The sequence below is a fragment of the Notolabrus celidotus genome, chromosome 18 (assembly GCF_009762535.1).
Source record: "Notolabrus celidotus isolate fNotCel1 chromosome 18, fNotCel1.pri, whole genome shotgun sequence".
Lineage (NCBI taxonomy): Eukaryota > Metazoa > Chordata > Actinopteri > Labriformes > Labridae > Notolabrus > Notolabrus celidotus.
In genome coordinates, this window is record NC_048289.1 from 22527166 (window position 1) to 22549822 (window position 22657).

At 41.4% G+C, this 22657-nt stretch overlaps 1 protein-coding gene across 1 annotated transcript in view; it reads left to right on the plus strand.

The window, feature by feature from the left end:
- Positions 1–22657, plus strand: part of dock1 (dedicator of cytokinesis 1) — a 303695-nt gene that overhangs the window by 162354 nt on the left and 118684 nt on the right. The window lies entirely within an intron of this gene.

Consider the following 22657-nt stretch of genomic DNA (forward strand, 5'->3'; position numbering starts at 1 on the left):
CCCCTCGCCTTACATTTACATCCTGCTTGACGAAACACACATTCTGTAAGCTTTGGGGAAAAAGAGTGGTACCTGCAGTGTGATTTAATGAATATTAAAACGCTGTTACCAGACAGGTGTCATTATGCATGCTAACAGCATAGCAAATATGAAATTTAAAGCAGTGAATTAATTAAACATGTATTAACATATAAAGTCACTTCCCTTGGAAATGGTAAAACTGGAGTTGTTGCATTTGACACTGAACTTACACTTACACGTCCTACATTTGACATTGATGATGTGATGTCCTTCAGTATAAAGTTTTAAAAGTATAAATGCCAATACAGTATTTCTAATCTTGAAGAAAACCCTTTTATTTCCACTTGATAATAAGTTTTACTGCACTTTTTATGCTTCTCAATCTGTCTGTACTTATTTACTAAAAACTGCAAGACTTTAAGCATGCCCTGAAAATAATCCAAGCACATTTCCATGATGCATTTAATCTTCCTCCCTCTGAAACCAATAACTCCAATTTCAGCACACTTTAAATTCGTTTATCATTGCCAGTGAAAGCATCTAACACTCCCAGATACTCCTCCCCCTCTTCCCTCCCCCTTCCGTCAAATATCTGTGAACTCATGATGAGCATTTTTATCTCTGTTTGTATGGGAGCTTTGCAGACACTTCAATCACACACACACACACACACACACACACACACACACACACACACACACACACACACACACACACACACACACACACACACACACACACACACACACACACTTGCATATAAATGCACTTATTTAACAGTAGCATTAAACTGTGGGGTATTTGGAAGACGCTCTGTGCGGTCTGCAGTTCACTTCAATGATTTGTCGGGTTCAGCAGGACTCTCCACTCTCTGACCTTCTTCTCTGGGAGATAATAAATAAAAGTGAAAATAGGAAATTGAGCCTATTTGGGAGCATATTTGCATTCTTGTAATGTATGTGAGTAAGGCGTCGGTTCATTTTCCATTTTCTAAATAGACTGAAAATAAGGAACAGAAAATATATACTTTAAGCTAAGATAGGAGGAATAGTTTTCTCTCAGCTACCAAAGGTATGACACAGCGTCAGCACTTTGCTTTTTTTACCTCTGATACTCAAAGGGGAAAGTGTACTCCTTTTCTGCCTACTGATTTACAATACGCCACAACTCCATGTGCTCATGTAGATGCTAAATCAGATGGAACAATTGTCCTGCTTAGTTTATCTGCCCTGACTGGTCTCTTTCAACAGTGAATGTCTGTTTACTTACCTCCGAGCCATAGAGTGGACATTTTGTCTCACTGTCTTATCACATCATCTCCCTGGCTCTGAATTGTGGAATTCTAGCCCCAGTTACTGGCTCTGTTTGGAGAAAGCAAGCCCCCCCCAATCTGTGTCCATCTCCAATAAGATATTACATCACAGTCTCAATGTTGGATCTCTCATCTATGATCTGTAAATATGCCAATTTTGCATTTTAGCATCATCATTCAGCAATTCTTCTATAAAACGTGCTTCCACAATTTGCCTTCTAAAGGGGTCCTAAAATCTTGTTAATATTCTCCCCTACAAATCACTGTTTTTTGGCATTTAGACTTGGACTGCTGTCTTGTTTATACAAACTCTGCGTGGAAGTTTTTCAGGGAAAAGAACTCCTATTTGAAACTCAGGAATCCCATTACAGACAGACGGACCCTGCAGTGTGGCAGATTGACGGTCCTCCCCTGAAAATGTCCAAACACCGCTCAGTAGAATCGCTGAAAACAGTGTGTGAGAGCAGCACAGCATGCACACATTGACAGGCAAGAGATGGCAGTTTTCTGCTGGGCCGGCAGATGTTTGATTCACAACATGCAGGAAATGACTGAAGTTAAAAAAAATGACTTTTTAGTGCAGTGCAACACAAAACGCCAGCAACAAAAAAAAAAGATAAGGTATTCTTCCGAGAGGTAAGCTATAAAATAGCTAAAGCTAAATACAGGCTTATTGCAGTAGAAATCGGAACTAAACAATTGATTGATTTTATTGAGGTTCACTTATGAAAATGCTTCTATGCATGAAGTGTAAGGGCTTGTCTGCACTAGTGTCATTTTACATACTAGCAGTGCCTATTGTCTGTAGAAAACAAATGTAGCTTAGCATTTTGTTTCCTAAGCCCAAAAACCCAGTTCACTGCATTTCTTTTACACAGCACTCAAAGTGTGAACACTCCTGGTACTATCAGTCTCTCTTATCCATTACCAACCAATCGAAAACAAAGACTTCAATGTGACTACAATGTGACTTCTGCTAACAACTGGCTTGGGATGTTCCAAAGTGACTAGTTTCCTGGTTGTTTAAAAAATACATTTGAAGAGTTCATTTGCAAAAACAGTTAAATCACTTTTTTAAAAAATTAGAAAATGTTTCAATGATCATACTTTTTCTATTACTAGCTTTTGGTATTATCAATCAACTGACGTTGGGTGGCTTTGACTAACTCAAAATTACTTTACTTATTAGAGGTATCTTGAACATGTCACTTTGTTAGGAATCTATATCAAAAAGAAATATTTTTTTTGAAAATGTATAAAAACAGAGTTACCTGTTTTTGCAAATGAACTCTTCATTTATACATTCCATATCAGCACAAAAAAACTGCTTTCATTGGGTGGCAGTAGTTCAGTCCATAGGGATTTGACTTGGCTTGGGAACCAGAGGGTCACCGGTTCAAGTCCCAGTTTGAATGAAATTTGGCAAGTGGACCGGTGGCTGGAGAGGTGCTGGTTCATTTGCTTGGGCACTGCCGAGGTGCCCTTGAGCAAGGTGCCGAACCCTAAACTGCCAGCTGGTGCTGGTTGATGGCAGCATCCTCACTTTGTCATCTCTCCCAACTGCATGTCCATTGCATGTTTGTGCATGATTGTATTTATATCAAACTATGTGTGGGTAGCATGTTAAAAAAAATAAAAGGACACCCATCCATCCATCCATTATCTTGACCGCTTATCCCGTTAGGGGTCACAGGGGGCTGGAGCCTATCCCAGCTGGCTTCGGGCGGAAGGCAGGGTACACCCTGGACAGGTCGCCAACCTATCACAGGGCTAACACAGAGAGACAGACAACCGTTCATGCACACACTCACATCTATGGGCAATTTAGAGTGATCAATCAACCTGAGCATGTGTTTGGATTGTGGGAGGAAGCCGGAGTACCCGGAGAGAACCCACGCATGCACGGGGAGAACATGCAAATTCCACACAGAAAGGCACCCGCCCGGCCGGGGATTCGAACCAGGAACCTTCTAACTGTGAGGCAACAGCGCTACCCACTGCACCACCATGCAGCCCACGGACACGAGTGGAAAAATTTAATTTCCCCCTTGGGGATTAATAAAGTATGTTTATGTTAACCATGAATGTAGACAGGCCCTAATACTTAGTTTCATGAAAATTACCAATATTTTCAAATCTTGATTATTTCTTCCCTGGTCACCGCTGATATACTCGAAGAAAAAATTACAACGTTTGTGCATAAAATATAAACACAGTATAGTAAATAGTGAAAACACAAAGTAGCAGCTTTACATTTGAAAATCTTTTCCGTCATTTTGTATGTATGTGTAATCACTTAATGACTCCTGAAGCTGGAGTCATTAGGTTGATTGAGCTGTTAAAGCTGAGTGACACACACAATGTAAAGTGAATGATTAAGGCTTTGCTGGGCATAATTTAATCCAGTAATTAGCCAATAAATACCTCCATTTCAGTTGGAGACAGACTGCTGTTTCCCTTCCTCTGACAGTTTGACCATGTGACCTTTCTTCCCAGACTATTATCTATTCCCCAGCCTCGCTGTGCTCTCCCAGTCCATCACTGCCCCTGTCCTCTGCATGTTTGTTTAAAGGCTGACATTTTGAGTAAGACCCCAAACTGTTACTCTACATTGCACCTCCAAATTAGGTCGTTGAAATCTCATATGTTATAAAGCCAAGACCAAATTCAACGTAACATTACATTCGTGTGAAATACTATTTAATATCTGGCTGTGGTATTGCGTCAAATTCTGAGACTTGGATGTTGATTGTCAGCCCCAAACAGCAACAGTGTTTTCTCATTAATTTATATCCACACAATCAGGCTTCACAATACACACACTCACATACTTTTGTATCATAATCCTCATTTAAAGTAGATCCATTTTGACAAACCAGCACTGCAGGCTTGATCATGTGTCCCTGGCTCCACATATCTCATTTGTTACCCATTGGGTTCAGGCCGGGGCGATTGTGGCAGCACTCGTATCTCACCTCCGGCTGAAACACCACCCCTTTAGCCTCTTACATAAACAGCATGACTCATCACGCAACTGCCCTCTTTTTTTTAGGGTGGATGTGATCTCTTATATTTTTATTTAGGAGCCAGTTAGTGAAGTGAACTGACCCACTGTTTTCTACCCAGTAGGACCAACCAAACCTCACTGGGTCAAGTGAACATGGAGGAACACATTCCCACTGACCTTGTTTTAGTAGCACTGATCACGTGGCTGACACACTGAGACTACTGGTCATTATTTGGGCTTTTTTTTTCATGGGACACTAAAGCATTTTACCATAATGAGAGCCTGTCAAACACAGCTGGTTCTTCTTCCTTTGCTAATTTAGCCTTTTCTTTTTGGAAGCTTCAGCATTCTCAAGGACGATCCAGATTGCTGCAAAAAATGCAATTCATTACTCTTTAATGGAACTGGAATGCTCATTTAATGGCACACACACCTTGAATTTCCAAATCAGTCCCCATTACGTGCAATATTTTAAACGGTCTATGAGTCAGCAGCTCTGTGAATGGCAGTTGCCTAATTGAACTTAGGTTGCTTGAGGTAAAATGTTCAAAGGTGAAAGTTTCAGCGCCCTGGTTTAACCTGGGGATTGAGTGTTTACCCTAACTTTGAGCCTGACTAATTTTGTTTTATCGCTCCTGCTCCACCGAAGGGAAAATTCATTAATATAGTACGCATCACAAAACCAGTGAATTGATTAAAGCATGCATCACAAAACCAGTGAATTGATTAAACACTGGGAGTGTGCTGTACATGTCAATTAGCAACAGCTGCATAAACAACCTTTCTTGTTCAAGCATTTAACAGGTAGTTTCATTGAACTCCTAATTTATTTTACAGAAGTTAAATATTCTCTTGATTAATGTGAGGTGTTTATCTGGCTGTTAATTAAAGTATTTAATCAAATATTATAGTCCACATGCTTATTTAGATGTGTTGTTGCTCTCCAACTTGTGGAAACAGCTCTGAAATACTCACTCCTGTTTCAGCAGAGCAGTGCCACACTCAGGAGGTGATGCTTTTTAGCCTGAATTTGACTTGTCATCACACAGCTCTGAATGCAACCCCATCCTAGGCCTTTGGAATAACTGGCACTCCAACTGTGAGCCAGGCTTTATCACCAAACACTACTGGCTGTGTTCACTAATGCTCATGTGGCTGGATGGGAGCAAACCCCCTGCAGCCACACCGCCTCTGAAGAGTGGCTACTGTTACAGTCATGCATTCATGTTTTAGAGTGAAGCATTTGACAATGTCTAAGGCTGTGGCAGCACTAGACTCAGAATTTGTCAGTTGAATCAGGTTCGGGTAGGGCTGGGTATCACCAGGTCCCTCGCGATACGATACTATCAGGATATTTTGCCCACGATAATGATAATATCACGATACAGCGATTCTGCGATAATCGATATATTGCAAGAAATATCATCCACGATACACCACGGTATCTGTGTCACTGAAGAAATTCAGAATTTATTGACTGCACTGAATCCATTTCACAGGAATTACAAAACATTGTCAATCAATTTAACATGAAAGACAGCCAAGTAAAACAAAGTATCTACTGCACATATGGTCACATATGGCCGCACCCAGCCCCCTGGCCGCCTATTTGTGGCCCCCGAACTGTTATTCCTTCACTATATGTTTTGGTTGGGTCAGCACATGTATACCACGACTTGTCTCCATGCCAACAATACGCAGAGAAGCATTTTACTGAGACACTTAGAGTTCACTGCTGCTAGTGCAATGTTTAACTTTCACTTTAATTTTTGGAGCTGTCCAAAGGATTCAACGGTGCATCTTTCACGTGTTTTTCTCTGCTGTTTGCTAATCCTCCACCTTGCACCATTTTCTTTTTCTTCTTTTTATTTTTATTTCCTTTCAAAGAGTACTCTACCGCAGCACCCTACCTGCAGCTCAGCTAGCAGCCACCACAGCCCCACCAAAGGCCAATAAAGAAACACTGGTATTAACAAGAAACTGCTTTATACAGTGTTGACATGAGCTTTGATCACAAGGTTTCTCTATTATTGGGTTGAGGAGACAATTGTTGATAATTCATCTCTCAGTATGGCAGCAATCGTCAACTAAAGGAAGTTTGTCACCTGAAAGTAGGATAAGGCGTTTTTCCACTGCAGGAACTTTACCCCGGAACTAGGGACTTTACCCCTGTATTTGTGTTTTTTTCAACCCGTGGAACCAGGATCTAAATTTAGTTCAGGGGTAGATAATCTCCCCCCTGAAACCCCCTGCTTGGGGGGTAGTATTTTTCAAAGGTCCTGGGACTTTCGGTTGAACGTAACAGTGTTTGTGGAGTTTACACAGTTGTTGAAACACAGAGGGAGTTCCTGGGAATGCATACTTGTTTAGTTTTTTATTAAGATTTCAAAATATTATTTCATATAATTTTTTTTCTCCATAAGTCACTGGCCTGATTTGCACAATCTACCCAGACTTCACCCTGCGGTCAAAACGCAGACAACAATGGGGGCACAGGAACCTTTTAGTTCCGGGGAAAGTAGTTCTGGGGGCTAAAAGACCCCGGAACTCTTGGTCGAAATGCACCTATAGAAGCATCTCAGCTCCCAGCCCCTCTTGAAATCCTGTAGCCACCAAAGAATATTGCCTCTGTGTTCTCTTAATTAGAAATTTAGTTGGTTATTAACTCTTTGGGGGGCAGTGGGGCCCAGTATTGAAGCAATCGTTAACTAAAGGAAGTATGTTACCTACAAAAAGGTAACTATTTATAAGGAAGCTGCTCATCTCCCAGCCCTTCCTGAAACCCTGTAGTCCCCAAATAATATTGATTCTGTGTTCTCTTAACTAAAGACTCAGTTAGTTATTAACTTTTGGGGTCAATAGATTTTTTTCAAAATCGCCTGCTCTTTTACAGCCTTCCAATCAAAAACTACCACACAACCACAAAATATTTTGCCAATTAAAAATCACAGGGAAATTTGTGCAGCCAGCATTTCATTCCAGTATGATAGACAACTTCAACGTTCAAGTCTGCCTTTGTGCAACAGGATCAGTAGAAAAAATTCCTTTTCTATTATTGCTGCAGTTTTACGGTATTACAGCTCAACATTTCGAGTGTGGCAGCATCATCACAGTCACAGTACTTCTAAACTCTACTGTAATCCAGCTTTATCTGCTTGTGTTTTGTTTTCCTCTCCTCTCTCCTGTCAGCCTCCTCTCATAATTACACGGGGCTTAGTAGTGTTTTGAAAAGTCCTTTGATCTGTCTCTTAAGAGCACCCTGATTATGCAGTGTAAAAAAAAAAACATTCAGACTCATAGTTTACTTTCCATTGTTATGGCGGGGTCATTTATTGGTGCTGGTTTATTGTGGGATTTTTTTATTTTTCTGTCCGTCTCCACACTGCTCTGTGTAAGCAGGCTTGGTTGCACCCATGCTCCCAGGGCGTGATGTGAGGGTATATATAGCCAAGTGATTGACTGTACAGGTCAGCGTTGAGGGATAACAGCAGTGCAGTGCATTAGGCCGACACCGAATGCAGCAAATCCTTTGTCAGTTAATGGTAGCTTAATGCTGTAAGATGGAATGGCACTGGAAATGACGGGATTTGAAGGGATTGTCTTTCTAGTAATTGTTGCTAAGTCATCATGGACCAGTGTGCCGTTGCAAAGCCCCATTTATAAGATGTGTGTCGTGTCACTGGATTGACTAAAACCAGGAAGATTTTGTTTCAAAGTGCAGTATGAAATTTCCTAAACCAAGTCAGAGGAGAAGGAAACATTTATCCTATCTCTTTATAATCCATGTACTGGCAGAAACTGACTGATATAGGCATTTTTTGAAGAATACGGATACTAAAATCTAGATGGGATCATTATGGGGGCCAATAGAGAGACAATTTTAGCTTGAATGAATGACAACCTTGTCTATCTATCCATCTATTTTGCATGAGTATGACTGTACAACTGTACTTAATTCTCAAATAAATAGAATAACACAAATATTTAACATAATTATGCATTATTAACTGATAACTAGTGTGGCACATGGTTTGATCCATGAGAGGTTTTGTAACAAGGAAGCCCTCTCTCAGATAATCTATGTAATGATAGCACTATCACCAAAAGTGCTGTTCAATGTATCATTTTCTGTAACAACATTGGCATGTATTGGAATAATTTGTGCACGGATTAAAGTATCGGCCTGATGATATTGGCAAACATATATATCTGTCAGGTTAAAGTGGAAACAGCATCTACATCAAGGAAAGGTGAAATACATGTTCCTTATCAAAACATTCATGTCGGCATTTAGTGGAAAAATATACACACTGATGCAGATATCAGCATGATGATACCGGCAAAAATATATATCGGTCAGGTTTGAGTGGAAACAGCATCTACATCAAGGATTGGTGAAATATATGTTCTGTTAAAACACGTTTATATTGGCAGATATGGGAAAAACGTTCACACTGATACAGATATTGGCCTGATGATATCGGCCAACGGTGATATCTGTCAGTTTCGGGTGAGAACTACATCTACATCAGGAATAAATAAAGTACATGTTCTGTAACAACGTTTACACTAGAGTATATATTGGAAAGTGAACACACTAGTACAGATATCGGCCTGATGATATCAGCCTGGTGATATCGGCCAACAGTGATATCGGTCAGGTTCCGGTAACGACTACATCTACAACAAGAATAAATAAAGTACATGTTCTGTAACAAAACATTTACATTAGCATATAGTGGAAAAACACTAATACAGATATCGGCCTGATTATATCGGCCAACAGGGATATTGGTCAGGTTCTGGTAACGGCTACCCTCTACAACAAGAATAAATAAAGTATATGTTCTGTAACGAAACATTTACATTAGCATATATTGGAAAGTGTACACACTAATACAGATATCGGCCTGGTGATATCGGCCAACAGTGATATCAGTCAAGTTCTGGTGAGAACTACATCTACATCAGGAATAAATAAAGTACATGTTATTTAACAAAGCGTTTACATTAGCATATAGTGGAAAAACTGAACACTAATACAGATATCGACCTGATGATATCTTTCCAGTGATATCGGCCATCAGATATATCAGTCAGGTTCTAATAAAAACCTCTTGTTGCGAACAATGTTGCGCAATTAAGTACTACTGTCCAGTTTTTATCTTTAAATAAGGAATCTTATTAAACCTTTATAATTATTTACTACAGTTGAATTGAATATTTATATAAACTTGCTTCTCTCAAAGTCAAAGGTCTAATACTCTGAGAGGTTGAATCCAGATTTGCTGCTAATCCGGAGCACTCAAAATACCCCTCTATGTTGAGTTTCTGCCATATGCACAGCATTAAGTGAAAAGCTGTGTGTGCCTTGCACATATATATATTTATACATTTCTCTAAACGTCATGTTTGTGCTGCTTCTGGTTGTGCTCTGAATATGTTAGGGAAATACTGCCAGAAAAGCTGGAGTCAGTACGAGATATATGGGCTAACGGTCTGTCATTGAGCCCTCGAGCGTGCACTGTATTCATTCTTAGTAAATTTGTGCAACCTCATTGCGTATGCTGCTAGAAGTGACGATCATGAAACAACTTGTTATACTCTGTGTCAGTCTGCTGCTGTTTTCATCCTTGGACTGCAGCCTACGGACATTGCAGGCCTTATTATTTTTTACTCACTTTGTCCCTGCTGAATTGCCCTTGTTTTCTTTGTTTCCTCACTCTCTGTACTTTGTAGGCTTTGTTTTCAATGCCTTGACCCAGGTGGCTCAATGAATTCACATGAAGCCTGTAAACTGTGCGTCAGTGAGCATACAGGCTACATGGAGATCAGACCTGAGGAAAGGATGTTTGCTGCAGAGGCTGCCTGCTCTAATCAGAATGCATTGGATCACTCTCTCCTCTTCTCTTCTCCTCGTCTTTCTACAGAACATAATATGCCTCTTCTTTTTGTTGGTCCGTTTTTTGTCCTCTCTCTCTCTAGCTCTCTTTCCCTTTGTTGCTTTCTCTTTTGGTGTCTCTCCTCTCTTTGCCTTCTAGACATGCTGAGGTTTCAAAGCTGATGGGTAACTAGAGAAGTCCCCTGCTGCTCTCAGATTCCTTCCAGTCATCCCTAGCAAAGAGAAAAAATAGACACGCGCACACAGCCACACACTATGATGGAAGAAAGAGGGGAAAGACTAGAATAAACAGGTGCAGAGAGAGAGGATGTAGTTTTCGCTGTGCTTGGATGAAGAATAATTGAATGTGAGTGAAAGGGACAGGGATCGTGATGAGGAGGAACGATGAAGTCATGGAGAAGGATCCACGTACAAATAGAGGAAAAGACCCTGGGGGAGAGGGACAGAGAAAGCCGCCCTGTGCTGTTGATAAGATCTATCATTCTGTCAGTGCAGATGAATCTCTTCAGAGCCATACAGGTAAAGCAGGAGTAGAGACTGAGGAAAGCAACTCTGAACCCAGAGACAAATTCCAATAATCCATAGTGTTAGTAAGATTGTCCTCTGTGTGGTGAAGTCTTGATGGAACATAGACCTGTCACAGTCCAATCAGTTACATGAAATCACAAACACATGTCGGGCTGACAGTCTTTCCCAGGACAGTTTGATTTGAGTGACAGTTTGAGTAACTTTTGACTGACTGTTTGCTTGAAACATATAATGATTTGTTGATCGCTCAGTCCTCATCCTAGTGGACCAAAATCCCCTCAAAGATGCATGTCACTTTTCTGTCCATGCAAAATTTTCCAAGTACAAAAGATAGCAAGATTGTAGTGCTATAAACTTTATCCTTTTGGAGCTGGACCCTTTCTGTATTTGTCCTCTGCATTAAAATTTTTCTTATGACCATAAGCTGTACAAAAGAAGTAGACTTTACCATTAACTAACATCAAGCTGCAACCTCTAGTGATGAAAAGTGAAGCCAATGCACAAGGGAGGCTTGAGGCAAGCTTTGAAAGCCAAGGAAACCCCAATGGGTCCCATGTTAAAATGCCCATTGATAAAACATGACTACAGCCTGGTAGAAAAACCTGCTTTTGGTCTGAATGATTGATCTCTCTATTGATGATGGGGTTGAGTTTTCTTTTTAGTTTATCTTCATTTATTGTACTGGGGCTAAGACTTTAGACAATTTGGTGGCGTGGCGGGTTTGACTGACAGGCAGGTGTTTTGGCTGCTTGCTAGGTGGCCCAAGACCTGCACACAACTACTTCTTCACCAGTTTATATAAAGGACAAAGATTGGGTGAAGAAAGCAATTCCAATATGGCTGATGCCAACATTGGGCTTCAGTGTCTGCCTCCCTCAGCTCCACCTTTTTCCTTGTGAAATTTGAGTGACCTTTACCAAAATGGCGACCCCCAATCTTTGTGTCTAAAGAAACCAATGGATGACGTCACTTAGACTATGTCCATATTTTATACAGTCAGTGGAAGACACTCAATGATCCTCAAGATACCTGTCGCCATCCTGGTTTCTGAGACCATATGTTGTGACCACATTGTAGTAGTTTGGTTACTCATTGTTACATCTCTATCTTTGTCAACACTGTGATAGCAACACATAAATCACAGCCAGCTATGCCTTAAAGCATATACACTGCTTTAGCTATTTTGTCTTAGTAGGACCATAATCCATTGAATGAAGATCAAGGTGCATTGAAGAAGACTTGAAACTCAAGCATGAACTTGTGAGGAAAATGTCTACTGAGAAATAATTTAAGATGTAGGATCATTTTCCAATCTGGTTTCATACTATTGCATTTCTTTTGCAACAAGTGAAGTCGCTCCCTACTGGCCATAAGATAGAATGATGTCATTGGTGATGAACTATCAATAATGTGACATGACTCCAATGACCAATATGAAGCTTTAATAAGCAAAAACAGCCTTAAGTACCCCGGCACAGGAAGACAACATGAAGAGCACCAGATATTTAATGGATATAAAAACGATGCTGGGTTTAATGTAGTTGAAAATTACTTAAAGAACATTTGTTCAGTAAGGAAATGAACAAGGGTACACAAAACACCAGAATGTCTTCTGTTCAAAAACACCAAATCTAATCACAACTTTGGATTGTTTACACGAGGTAACAGCATACAACATCTTTAATGGTTCAGATTAATTTTAAACACATCATCAGGCATGATAGTCACTCCTTTCATCTAAACCTCCCACTGCTGAGACCATTATTTGTATCAAAAAATAGTCACAATGTTATTTTCCACAACCTGAAGCCACATGTGATAAAGGCTGAAATGATTAGGCGTCCCGCAGACTCTCATTTGACAGCACTTCTGGTTTAATCAATGACTGGTTTGACAGTTACCAAGCAAAAGTACAAAACTCTTGCTGGGTAAAGCTTCTCAAATGTAAGAACTGCTTCTATTTTTTCTCCTTTATGTAATTGGAAATTGAATATCTGTCACACTAGAATCGTTGATGGAAGAAAAAATTTTGAAAGCATTGCCGTGGGCTCTGGGAAATATTGTTGGACGTTATTATGTAATAAGAGAACAATCAAATTAATTCTTGATGAAGGGATTGTTTCTTGGAGCTGTAACGTTATGAAAAAGGACACTCCATATGTCTGTAGACTTTTCTTTTTCCCTTGCAAACATCCAACTCTTCAGTTCTGCTTCTGGGTCTGTCGAAGCCCCAGCTGACTGAGCCCCTACTGCAAAGCAATAGGGAACACATGCTTTACACACACGCACACACACACCAGAGCACACTGACAACAATAAAAACCCAGCTGGGATCAGGTGCAAAGAGACTTCTTCTGTATGTAACAGATGTACAAAAGCACTCACACAAACACACACACACTCACATGTGTACCTGGAGTGGCGCTGTCTGAAGGCTCCCAGGGAAAAAATGTGACTCTTAATGAATAATCCTGTTAGCACACGAAGAATAACATCTGGTTTGTTCCAAGAGCAAGACATTCTTTTGTGTGAATTTGTTTTCTGGATGAATGAGTATCCCCTCCCAACGAGCGGGGCCACAGGAGGCAAATGCCCAAGTCACCATTTTCCTTAGAAACTCTGAGTTTTGCACACACACAAAATCACAAAAACGACCTTCCACTGTTTCTTTTTTTGTGTGGGACATATCCATTAGGAAATGCTTTGTTGTAGCTTTGTTCTACTGTTCGGTTTCCATGCACCTCTGCACTGGGAGTAGGCCTGTACAAGAGATCACAGTAACTTTGTTCTGTACCCATGTGTCGGTTGAATGTCGTCAGCCGATATTTACTGTGTAGACAGATATGGGCCAATTGGCAATAAAAGTCAGAAGCTGATGTTTACATCTTTATTTTAATTGCATCCATTTAACAATAGGTGGGTTTACATGAGCACTTCTAATCAGATCCGAATTGGTAAAATGGCCTAATCTGAATAGATATGAGTCATATAAACACAAAAGCACTTGATCATGATCAGAGTAGAACTGCAGATTTGATTTGAATTGTAATCCGAATAAAATGGGTGGTTTATTGCTTTTGTAGCAAAAACTGGTCATGTAAACCCATCTGATGACAAACCAGGCTACATTTAACAGGTTCCTGCCGAGTCAGAGGAGATGTGTATTGATCAGAAAAGCTCTGATTATTTGGTCCAAGTTCCGATGAATTGATGTCGATTTAGAGGTTGAAGTAGAAAAATGTTTTTGTATTTATTTTGGATTCAGGAGAGAAATGTTGCAAACATAGGGTCTGATGTTGACAAAATAAGTTGAAAGAGTGGCATTCAACTGCAGTTCCTTGAGTGTCCACTTGTGGCTGGCTCCCAAAAACCAAGGAAACTCCATTAATTCCCTTGTTCATTCAGTAGAATAAAACATGTTTACAACTTGGATCGAAAAAGGGTTTTGATATTGGTTGCTCATTTATCTGAATTAGGGCTAAGAATTATGAGTAATTGGGCATAATAAGAGGCTATTTTCCAAGCATCTTAAGACCCACCTCAAAGCCACTTCTTTGCGTGTTTCTAGAATGATCAAAAGTAGGGTGGAGAAAGCATTTTCAATATGGCGGACACCATTATTAGGCTCCAAAGTTTGACTGCCTCAGCTTCAGCTCTTTGCTTATGTTAAGACTGACTGAAAGTGAAGTTGAGTCTGAAATTCCAATATGGAGACCGCCATCTTTCAGCCTCCACAGAATCTAATGGATGACATCAGTTAGACAGCATCCACGTTTTCTGCAGTCAATGAAATTCACCAAAAGTTTGGTCGAGGCAGATGGCTGTCTAACATGAGTCTGGTTCTGCTCGAGGATTCTGCCTGTTAAAGGAAGTTTTTCCTTGCCACTGTAACTTGGTGAACTGCAAGGTGCAATACTCATGGTGGAATAAGACGAGATAAGGTCGAGTCCTGTCAGTAAGATGGGACTGGATCTTTGTTAATAATTAAAAATAGAGTATGGTCTAGACCTCCTATGTTTGTAAAAGCGTCTTGCGATAACGTTTGTTATACAAATAAAGATTGATTGATTGATTGATTTGAAAAGTTATTGGACCTTAAGGTGCCATGTCGCCATCTTGGAACCAAAAATGACCATATATGGAGTCCACTTTGGTAACACATTGTAGTAGCTGTTTCCCAGGCAGCAGGGCTGTGCCCTCAACTTCACCTCTATGCCTGTTTCTAGAAAGCAGAGAGTTAGTGGAGGTCAGCATATCCAATATGGCAACCACCACCTTTGGACTCCATAATGCCTCTCCAGAGACCAATGGGTGACATCACTGAGACAATGTAAGTCACCAAAAGTTACTGATCCCTAAGCTGCCATGTCACAATCTTGGTCTTTGGGACCAATAGTGGCCATATTTGAAGTACACTTGGATTACACATTGTCTATCCTTTCAACAACATGCAAACCACAACTTGGTACAATTATTCTATAGCTCAACCATTGGAATATAATACAGCTAATTTGGGGGCGTGGCTGATTTGACTGACAGGTAGGAGCTGTTTGCCAGGAGCCAAGGCTGTGGCCTCAACTTCACCTCTATGCCTGTTTCTAGAAAGCATAGAGCTAGTTAGAGTCAGCATTTCCAATATGGCAACACTATTTTTACACTCTATAATGCCTATTCAGAGACCAATTGGTGATGTCACAGAGACTAATACCATAATCATTAATCAGGAACAGCGAGAAACCGTTAATTGTAGCTCATATGCAGTCTTAAATGTTGCACTTTGTGTCGCTATCATAAATTTAAAAGTCATTGCACGTTGGATATTTTTCTCATATCCTGCAGGCGTAATCTGGAGTGATTGTGCACCTTTCTTGTGTGTGCATACGTAACAGAACAGCCCTTCTTCTTCCTCCTCCTCCTCCTCCTCTTCCTCCCTGCAGACTGAGATCTCTGATTCCTAAAAATAAAGATTAGCTTTGAAGCGGTGGGCCTTCACGTCCATCACTCCTGAGCGGACTTGCCCAATGCTCACAGAGGAAGGTTAGAGGAAGACAGGCGGTGACGCAAAAAGGGGAACATGTCAATCTATTTCCATCCCTGCCCTGTAATTCAGTCTCATTGCATTTACACACCATAAATCAGGCGGAGACTGCAGGTATGTGTCACTTTTGAGCACCCTCCCCTGCAGAACCCCTTAAAATCTTGATCCCACTTCCTCTCTATCTCTTTCTCTCTCTTTATCTTCAACTGCTTCCCCCCATTCCTCCTCTCGGTGAGTGCAGAAAGTGAAATAGAGCAGAGGGGAGATGGTATCAGAGTGCTGATGTGAGATAGGACCGAGGCGGAGACACACAGAGAAGCGATGGCAGGAGATTTGTCGAGAAGAGTGGGAGTGACACACGTTTTTTGTGCGACTGAAGGACAGTGGAGATGTTGAGAGGGTACCAGGCAACTGATGCTTCCTCTCTCACCCCCTCAAACACACACATACACACACACACACACACACACACACACACACAAACACATGCTCCAATAATCTGTGAGGAGATTGTGACTTCGGCTTGTCTATTAATCTAGATTAGTGTTTTAGTTAAGGTCCTTGATCAGCTGCAGACGCTCAGCTCTCATTACCTTTTCCTCTGTGCTGCAAGCTTCCAAACACCACTGCCTCCTTACATGCAACAATTCTGCAATTTGTCTCTTGCTTTAGACATCAGTGTGTTTATGTAACGCTCACTCAGCCGCAAAACTGAGAAGAAATGCAGCATCATGCAAGGCTTTGAAAGAGGCACTGTTGTAGCGAAGAAAGTCAGGTTGAATCTAGATCAAAAAAATCCACCAGGAGATGTGAGACGTTACCTTCGATTTTAAATTTTCATGTTGAAAGTTTTCTAAACTGATGGAAAATGCCTTTAAAAAAAAAACTCCCAGCACACTCCAAAGCAGCTGCCTGACAGCTCCCTCCACCACTTCTCTACATCACAGACAACTGAGCTTAAATTTGATCAGAGATTTACCTCCTGTCATCTACCACACGTCTTTGATATCTGATCACCCGACTAAAAGGGGAAATCTCCATGGAACACATTCCCTCCTGGCTTATCCCAGGCTCAGCCCAACAGAGCGCACAGCAGATCCCCTCAGATTTTCCTCCTACAGAGGTTATTTGAAGTGACTTTCCTGCGTGCAGCTGCAGACTGAGAGGTGAAACAGAGGAAAGAAACTGTGACTCACCTCAGACTGTGAATTACTGACGAGTAGGACGCGATAGCCTGGATCTCTTTTTGTGCCCATGCATGCCCGTTTTCCCTGGTGGATTAGAGGCGAACTGGAAGAGGAGGTTATGCCATGGCAGAAGTTAAGAGGATGGGCGTAGAGGTGGCGGAGCAGCAGTAGCAGTAGTTGGAGGAGTTGTTGCACATCGGCGTCCGCTCATCCAGAGGCGCGAGGTTCCAGACAACACTCCCCTCTTTTCTTTCTTTTTTTCCCCTCCTCTCCTCTGTTCCCCTTTCCTTTCACAGCACGACTCCGACAGGGGCTCTCACTCCCTCACTCACTCACTCGCTCACACACACACATGCATGCATACACACACTCACTCACACACACACACGCACACACACATACGGTGGCTGAACTCCGGACGCCTCAGCGACAGAGCCCACGCAGGCAGAATATCCCCATCGTGCCGCCAGCCGACGCAGTTCTCCTCTCCGGCTTTCTCCGCTGTTCTGCGTGTGTGCAACTGAGTGTGTGTGAGGAGAGAGAGGGAAAGAGAGAGAGAGAGAGAGAGAGAGAGAGAGAGAGAGAGAGAGAGATTAAGCACAAGGGGGAGGGAGCGTTGGAGAGAGTTAGAGAGAGAGAGAGAGAGGGAGAGAGAGGGAGAGAGAGACAGAGAGAGAGAGAGAGAGAGAGAGAGAGAGAGAGAGAGAGAGAGCGAGAGAGAGAGGAAGGTTGCAGTGTAGAAAGTACTGCTGTGAGAATTTTTTTGGGCTACATCTGGCAGGTTCATGCATCATCTCTTTACCTCGTCATCACTTACAGCAGTTCGGTGAGGGACCTCACTTCAACGGACGACACAAGCACATCAAGAATCCTTCTCTTTCTTTGTCAGGAGCTGAGGAATTGATTTCCAACTTTAAATGGATCTGCTCAGGCTCCATTTTTCATCACAGCATAGCAGTGTTTGTCTCCAGAAAGACACTTAAAAAATCATAGCTTTGTTGCCCAGCGTCTCCACTGAAGAATGATCGTCTTGTGTATCAACCTTCAAAGTTTCATTCAAAGTCTGCACACTTTCTGGCATCAGCTCTGTTCTTTGTGTGGGAAGATTCCATCTGCTTGTTCGCCTAATCTTCATCTCGTTTTTATCCATCTGTCTTCGGTTAGTTATTAGTGGTAAAAACTCTTTAAGCAGAAGAGGGAGTTTCTCGCTTCCTTCTGTTGTCCCTCTCCTACATTTGATTTGTCATGTCCCATTATAGTGCTCAGTGAACAACATGAGTAATGGAGGGTCTCACTCTTGGTTTAAAAAGCCTTGATCCTGTAGAAGTGGACTTGTTAATGGCTGGTTGGATGTTTTCGCAGACGTGGCTCACCCTCACTCTCTCACAGGGAAACCCTGAGTCCGTCTTTAAGCCTCAGGTACCATGGTAATGAGCTGCAGCTCTCAAGACAGCTGCTGCTGCTTGGATGTGTCTGTGTTTCTACATTTATGCGTGTGTGTGTTTTGTTTTTTTTTATATAACCTCTGATTGCCAGTGAACCAGCAGATAAACATCACACAGTCAAAGATTTGGTAAAGTCTGACTCATTCCCTGAAAGTCGAAGCTGAGGGGAGCTAACTGGCATTTTGGAGGAAGATTAAATCCATTTGTCAAATTAAGGCTTTGTTAGTTACAGAAGTGGCAGAGATAGAGAAATTATGTCATATGAATCTGACATTTTTACAATCTGTTAGAAATCAGCTTTAAATCCCAATTGGGCATCTTTCTTCTTTCTTGAACGGCAGTGAGATGAAACATTTAAGCACCTTTTTTTGAAAGAAAGCTGTTTTATGGAGACAAAATCTCTCCTCCTTTCAGCAATAATTCTCTCCAAATAACATTGTAGCATCTTTTTTTTTTTTTTACATTGTCCTGTTTCTCATCAGTTTTATTGCACTATATTTTAGGGATGCTGCAATTCTCAATACAATATTGCACTGTTCAGTGTGATATTCACGGATCAATAACCTGCTAGTGAATTGAGGTATTTTTATCTTTGCTATAATAAGCTTCCATGCGTTACATTTCTCTCCAAAATTGGCTGTTTGTTTGTGTGTGCCTTAGGGGTGGGAATTGAAAACCGGATCCGACTTAGAACCGGTTCCAATTGATCAATTGCATCGGAATCGTTCACCTCAAATGTTATTGATTCTTCTTAATGATTCACTTCCCAACACGACGTCACTTCACGTCCTGTCACGTCACGTCCTGTCACGTCACGTCACACACTGTGCGACGCAGAACTCCTAGGTGCAAATACCTCAAATATGCTGAAGCATTTGTCGACTCGGCCTGGAAGTTTGGGATTCGCGTTGGGCTGAAGTGGAGAAGGGTTCCATCTAAACATGTTCGGGTCGGGGAGGGCAAACCCCCGCCTACCTCTCCCATTTGGGATTCCGGACGCCTCCCCTCAGGCTCCAGGGGCCACGTCTGGACTCACGCTGCCGAAAATGAGGCACCGTGAGCGGGTAAAATCCCTCTGCGGTGACCCCCGGAGGAAAAGCGTTTATCCTCTCCAAATTCAAAGTCTTTTCATCGAGGCTCGAGGAGCCACGTCTGGACTCACGTGGCCGAGAATGAGGTCAACCTATTGTTCAGTATGTTCAAGTCGAATATGTTCATGTTCAGTCTTGTGCAGACGTAATTTTGGAAAAAATGAAATGTTTCCCTTTGGTGCGGAAGACTGGAGAACTACTTTATTTCCCCTCAAAAAAATACTCAGGAATCGTTATGAGTATTGATAAGGAATTAGATTGATAAGCAGAATCGACAATGGCATTGACATCGATAAAATCTTATCAATTCCCACCCCTAGTGTGCCTGTGAGTCTGTGCGCTGGGATTAGGAAACTCCTCCCATGTATAAATATCCAATCACTATGCGATAAAGTTGGGGGAACCGTACAGATATAAGGTATGCATTTGGTGTCATGGTTGGGCTGGGTCACCCTAGTCACATTCAGTGATTGGCAGAATATAGCACAAAGAACTGAAAGCACTGGGGGGTGCTGCGTTAGCATTAGCTTTTAGCCTGAAAGTGGCGAAAATGCAGAAAAACGTAGAAATAGGTGCGAAAGCCACATTTGAAGTAGAGGTGTGAAAAAATATTGATGCAGCAATATACCGCGATACTTTGACCTCAGATGTAATATCGATATTTCAACTCTAAATATCGATTTTTTTGTAAAAATAAAAAAAATCATATTTTAGCCGAGTTGGAACTGAAATATGACTTCAGTATTTCAAAAACAATAAAGTGGAAAAGTTGTTTCAATCAAATAATTTTGACTTTATCTGTCCTTTCAATTTTGAGTAATATTGTGTGATTTACATTTACACCATCCCTATTTTTTTCTTAGTTAACTGTGTAGAAAATCGCAATATATCACAATATTGTGATATCGTGATATATCATGATACTATAGTATGGTGACCCAAGTATCGTGATGCGTATCGTATCATGAGGTTCTTGCCAATACTGACCCTTATTTTGAAGGGAAAATCAGATCTGTTGATTTCAAAGTCAGAGTTTTCAAGTGTGTGTAATGCCTCTCTTTTTAACCTAGCTAGATCACGATACTGACTTGTTTTGCAAAGCTAATCTTTTTGGGACCAGCTTGTGGTCAGAGTTTTAGTTTTAAATAGGCTGAAAAGTGCTGTCCTTTCTAATTCTGCCACAACAGTGTTCTTTGTGAGCAGTTCAGATCCTCCTTAGCTGAAATAATATGTACATAGAAACATTTGAAGCAGTAGTATTATGTTAATAAAGCCATGAAATAAAGCCTTGCAGTTACAGTAACACAAACTGTAATGCATCACATCACACAGCTTCTGTATTCAGGAATATACAACCGTCATTGAAAACATTATCACCACTGATATGTTAAGTGAAAACTACAGATTATCTTGTTACAGTGGTTCCCGTCAGTGGGTAGTTAATGTTTGGCAGCAACATTTTGATGTGTTGGAAACGGGGAAAATGGGCAAGCACAAGGATGTGAGCAGCTTTGACTGGGACCAAACTGTGATGTCTAGATGACTAGCTCAGAGTATTGCCAAAAGCCAAACGTTAACTACCAAAAGTACCTACAATGAGCATGAGAGCAGCGGAACTGGACCACAGAGTGATGGAAGAAGGTGGCCAGGAGGAACACTGCCACCAAATTCCCCAGGTCTCTGCGATAAACTCTCGGCTGAGCTCTGTTTGAGCTTTTGGGACGGAGAAGTTCTCTGTGTGATAACAACACATAAATAGTGTGATAGCAGATGACCAAGAATTACCTTCTAAATGAAGGTGTACCAATTTATCAGCTCAAGGGTTGCCACAAATGGCCTTTCAACCTGGGAGTGCAACTCACAACGGCGAGTCAAGGCTTCATGGTTAGTAATGAACCTCAAGGACGCATGGTCAGCTGTATCAACTATATAAAGTCATTGAGCAGAGGCGTGCATGTACAAGACCAGAAGAGATCACCATAAACCAAAACAGGTCAATAAAGTTGCAGCAATAGGTAAACAAGAACAAGACTTTTTTTTCCAAAAATAGGGACTCAATTATAGGCTCAGCTGCCAATGTCTCAGTGTGAGATTACAAGGTCTGCTGAGTCCAGTAGTGTTCATGATGATGGTCCATAATACTGGATTTTATTGCTTTGAATCCAACCAAATCCAAACACCTCAGGGTTTGTAGCTTGTTTATGACCAGCATCTGTCAGCAGGAATACCTGACAACTCTGTGACTACTAAGCACACAAATCAATTTTAGGCAGCAGGGCAGCAGCTGATCCAGCTGTGGAAGATAGTCCCAAAAAATGTTCGAGAACGATAATGGAGACGTGACTGATTTACAGCCGAATCTCTGTTCACGCTTTAATCTATAAGACCTCTGTCCCTTGTTTATCTCTCTCTGAGAAAAACTCTGCCGTGGCTGAGTTATAGAGGGTTTTGTTAGTCTTCACTTTCCCTGTCGCCTCATCTTGTTCCTACAACGTGACATAAAAAACCCTGTGTCTTCGCCGAGGGTGCTGAACACCGTGCTCACACTCACTGCATGTTTTTTATGGGACTTGCTTCTTGTTCTTAAGTAACATGTCTGCTCCACAGCCTTGTTATCTCTCTGCGAGGCGATGACAAACTGCAGGTTTGACACCGAACAAAGCTGAATAATGTTTGTAAAGATTTAACCTTGGAGCATCTTCATGCTTGGCAAGTGTTTGAGAATTGAACCCAGGGTTAATGGCATTTGTTTAATGGATAAAAGTCCCCTGGGAGAGGGTGTCTGCTGTATGTGGGGGTTTAGACTAGGAGCTGCTGTTTTTCTTTTATTGGAATCTGCTCAGTGATCTGCTTGTGTAAGCAAACTGTTTCTCAGATGGATAAACCGGTGGCAGCAGAGAAGTCACTGGAGTGGCTCTCCTCTCATATCGATTTCATTACCTCAAAGCAGAGCCCTCGGGGGACGTGTATTTGATGTCCCTGTCCCCTGCTTGTCCAGTATACACAAGACTGTGGTCTAAGAAAAGTTCACATCCATTGCCTGCTGGCATTTTAAGATTCCCCGTTCAATACCACAAAATGGTCTCGACTGTCATAAATATCATTCATCGATGAATTCTTTTTATA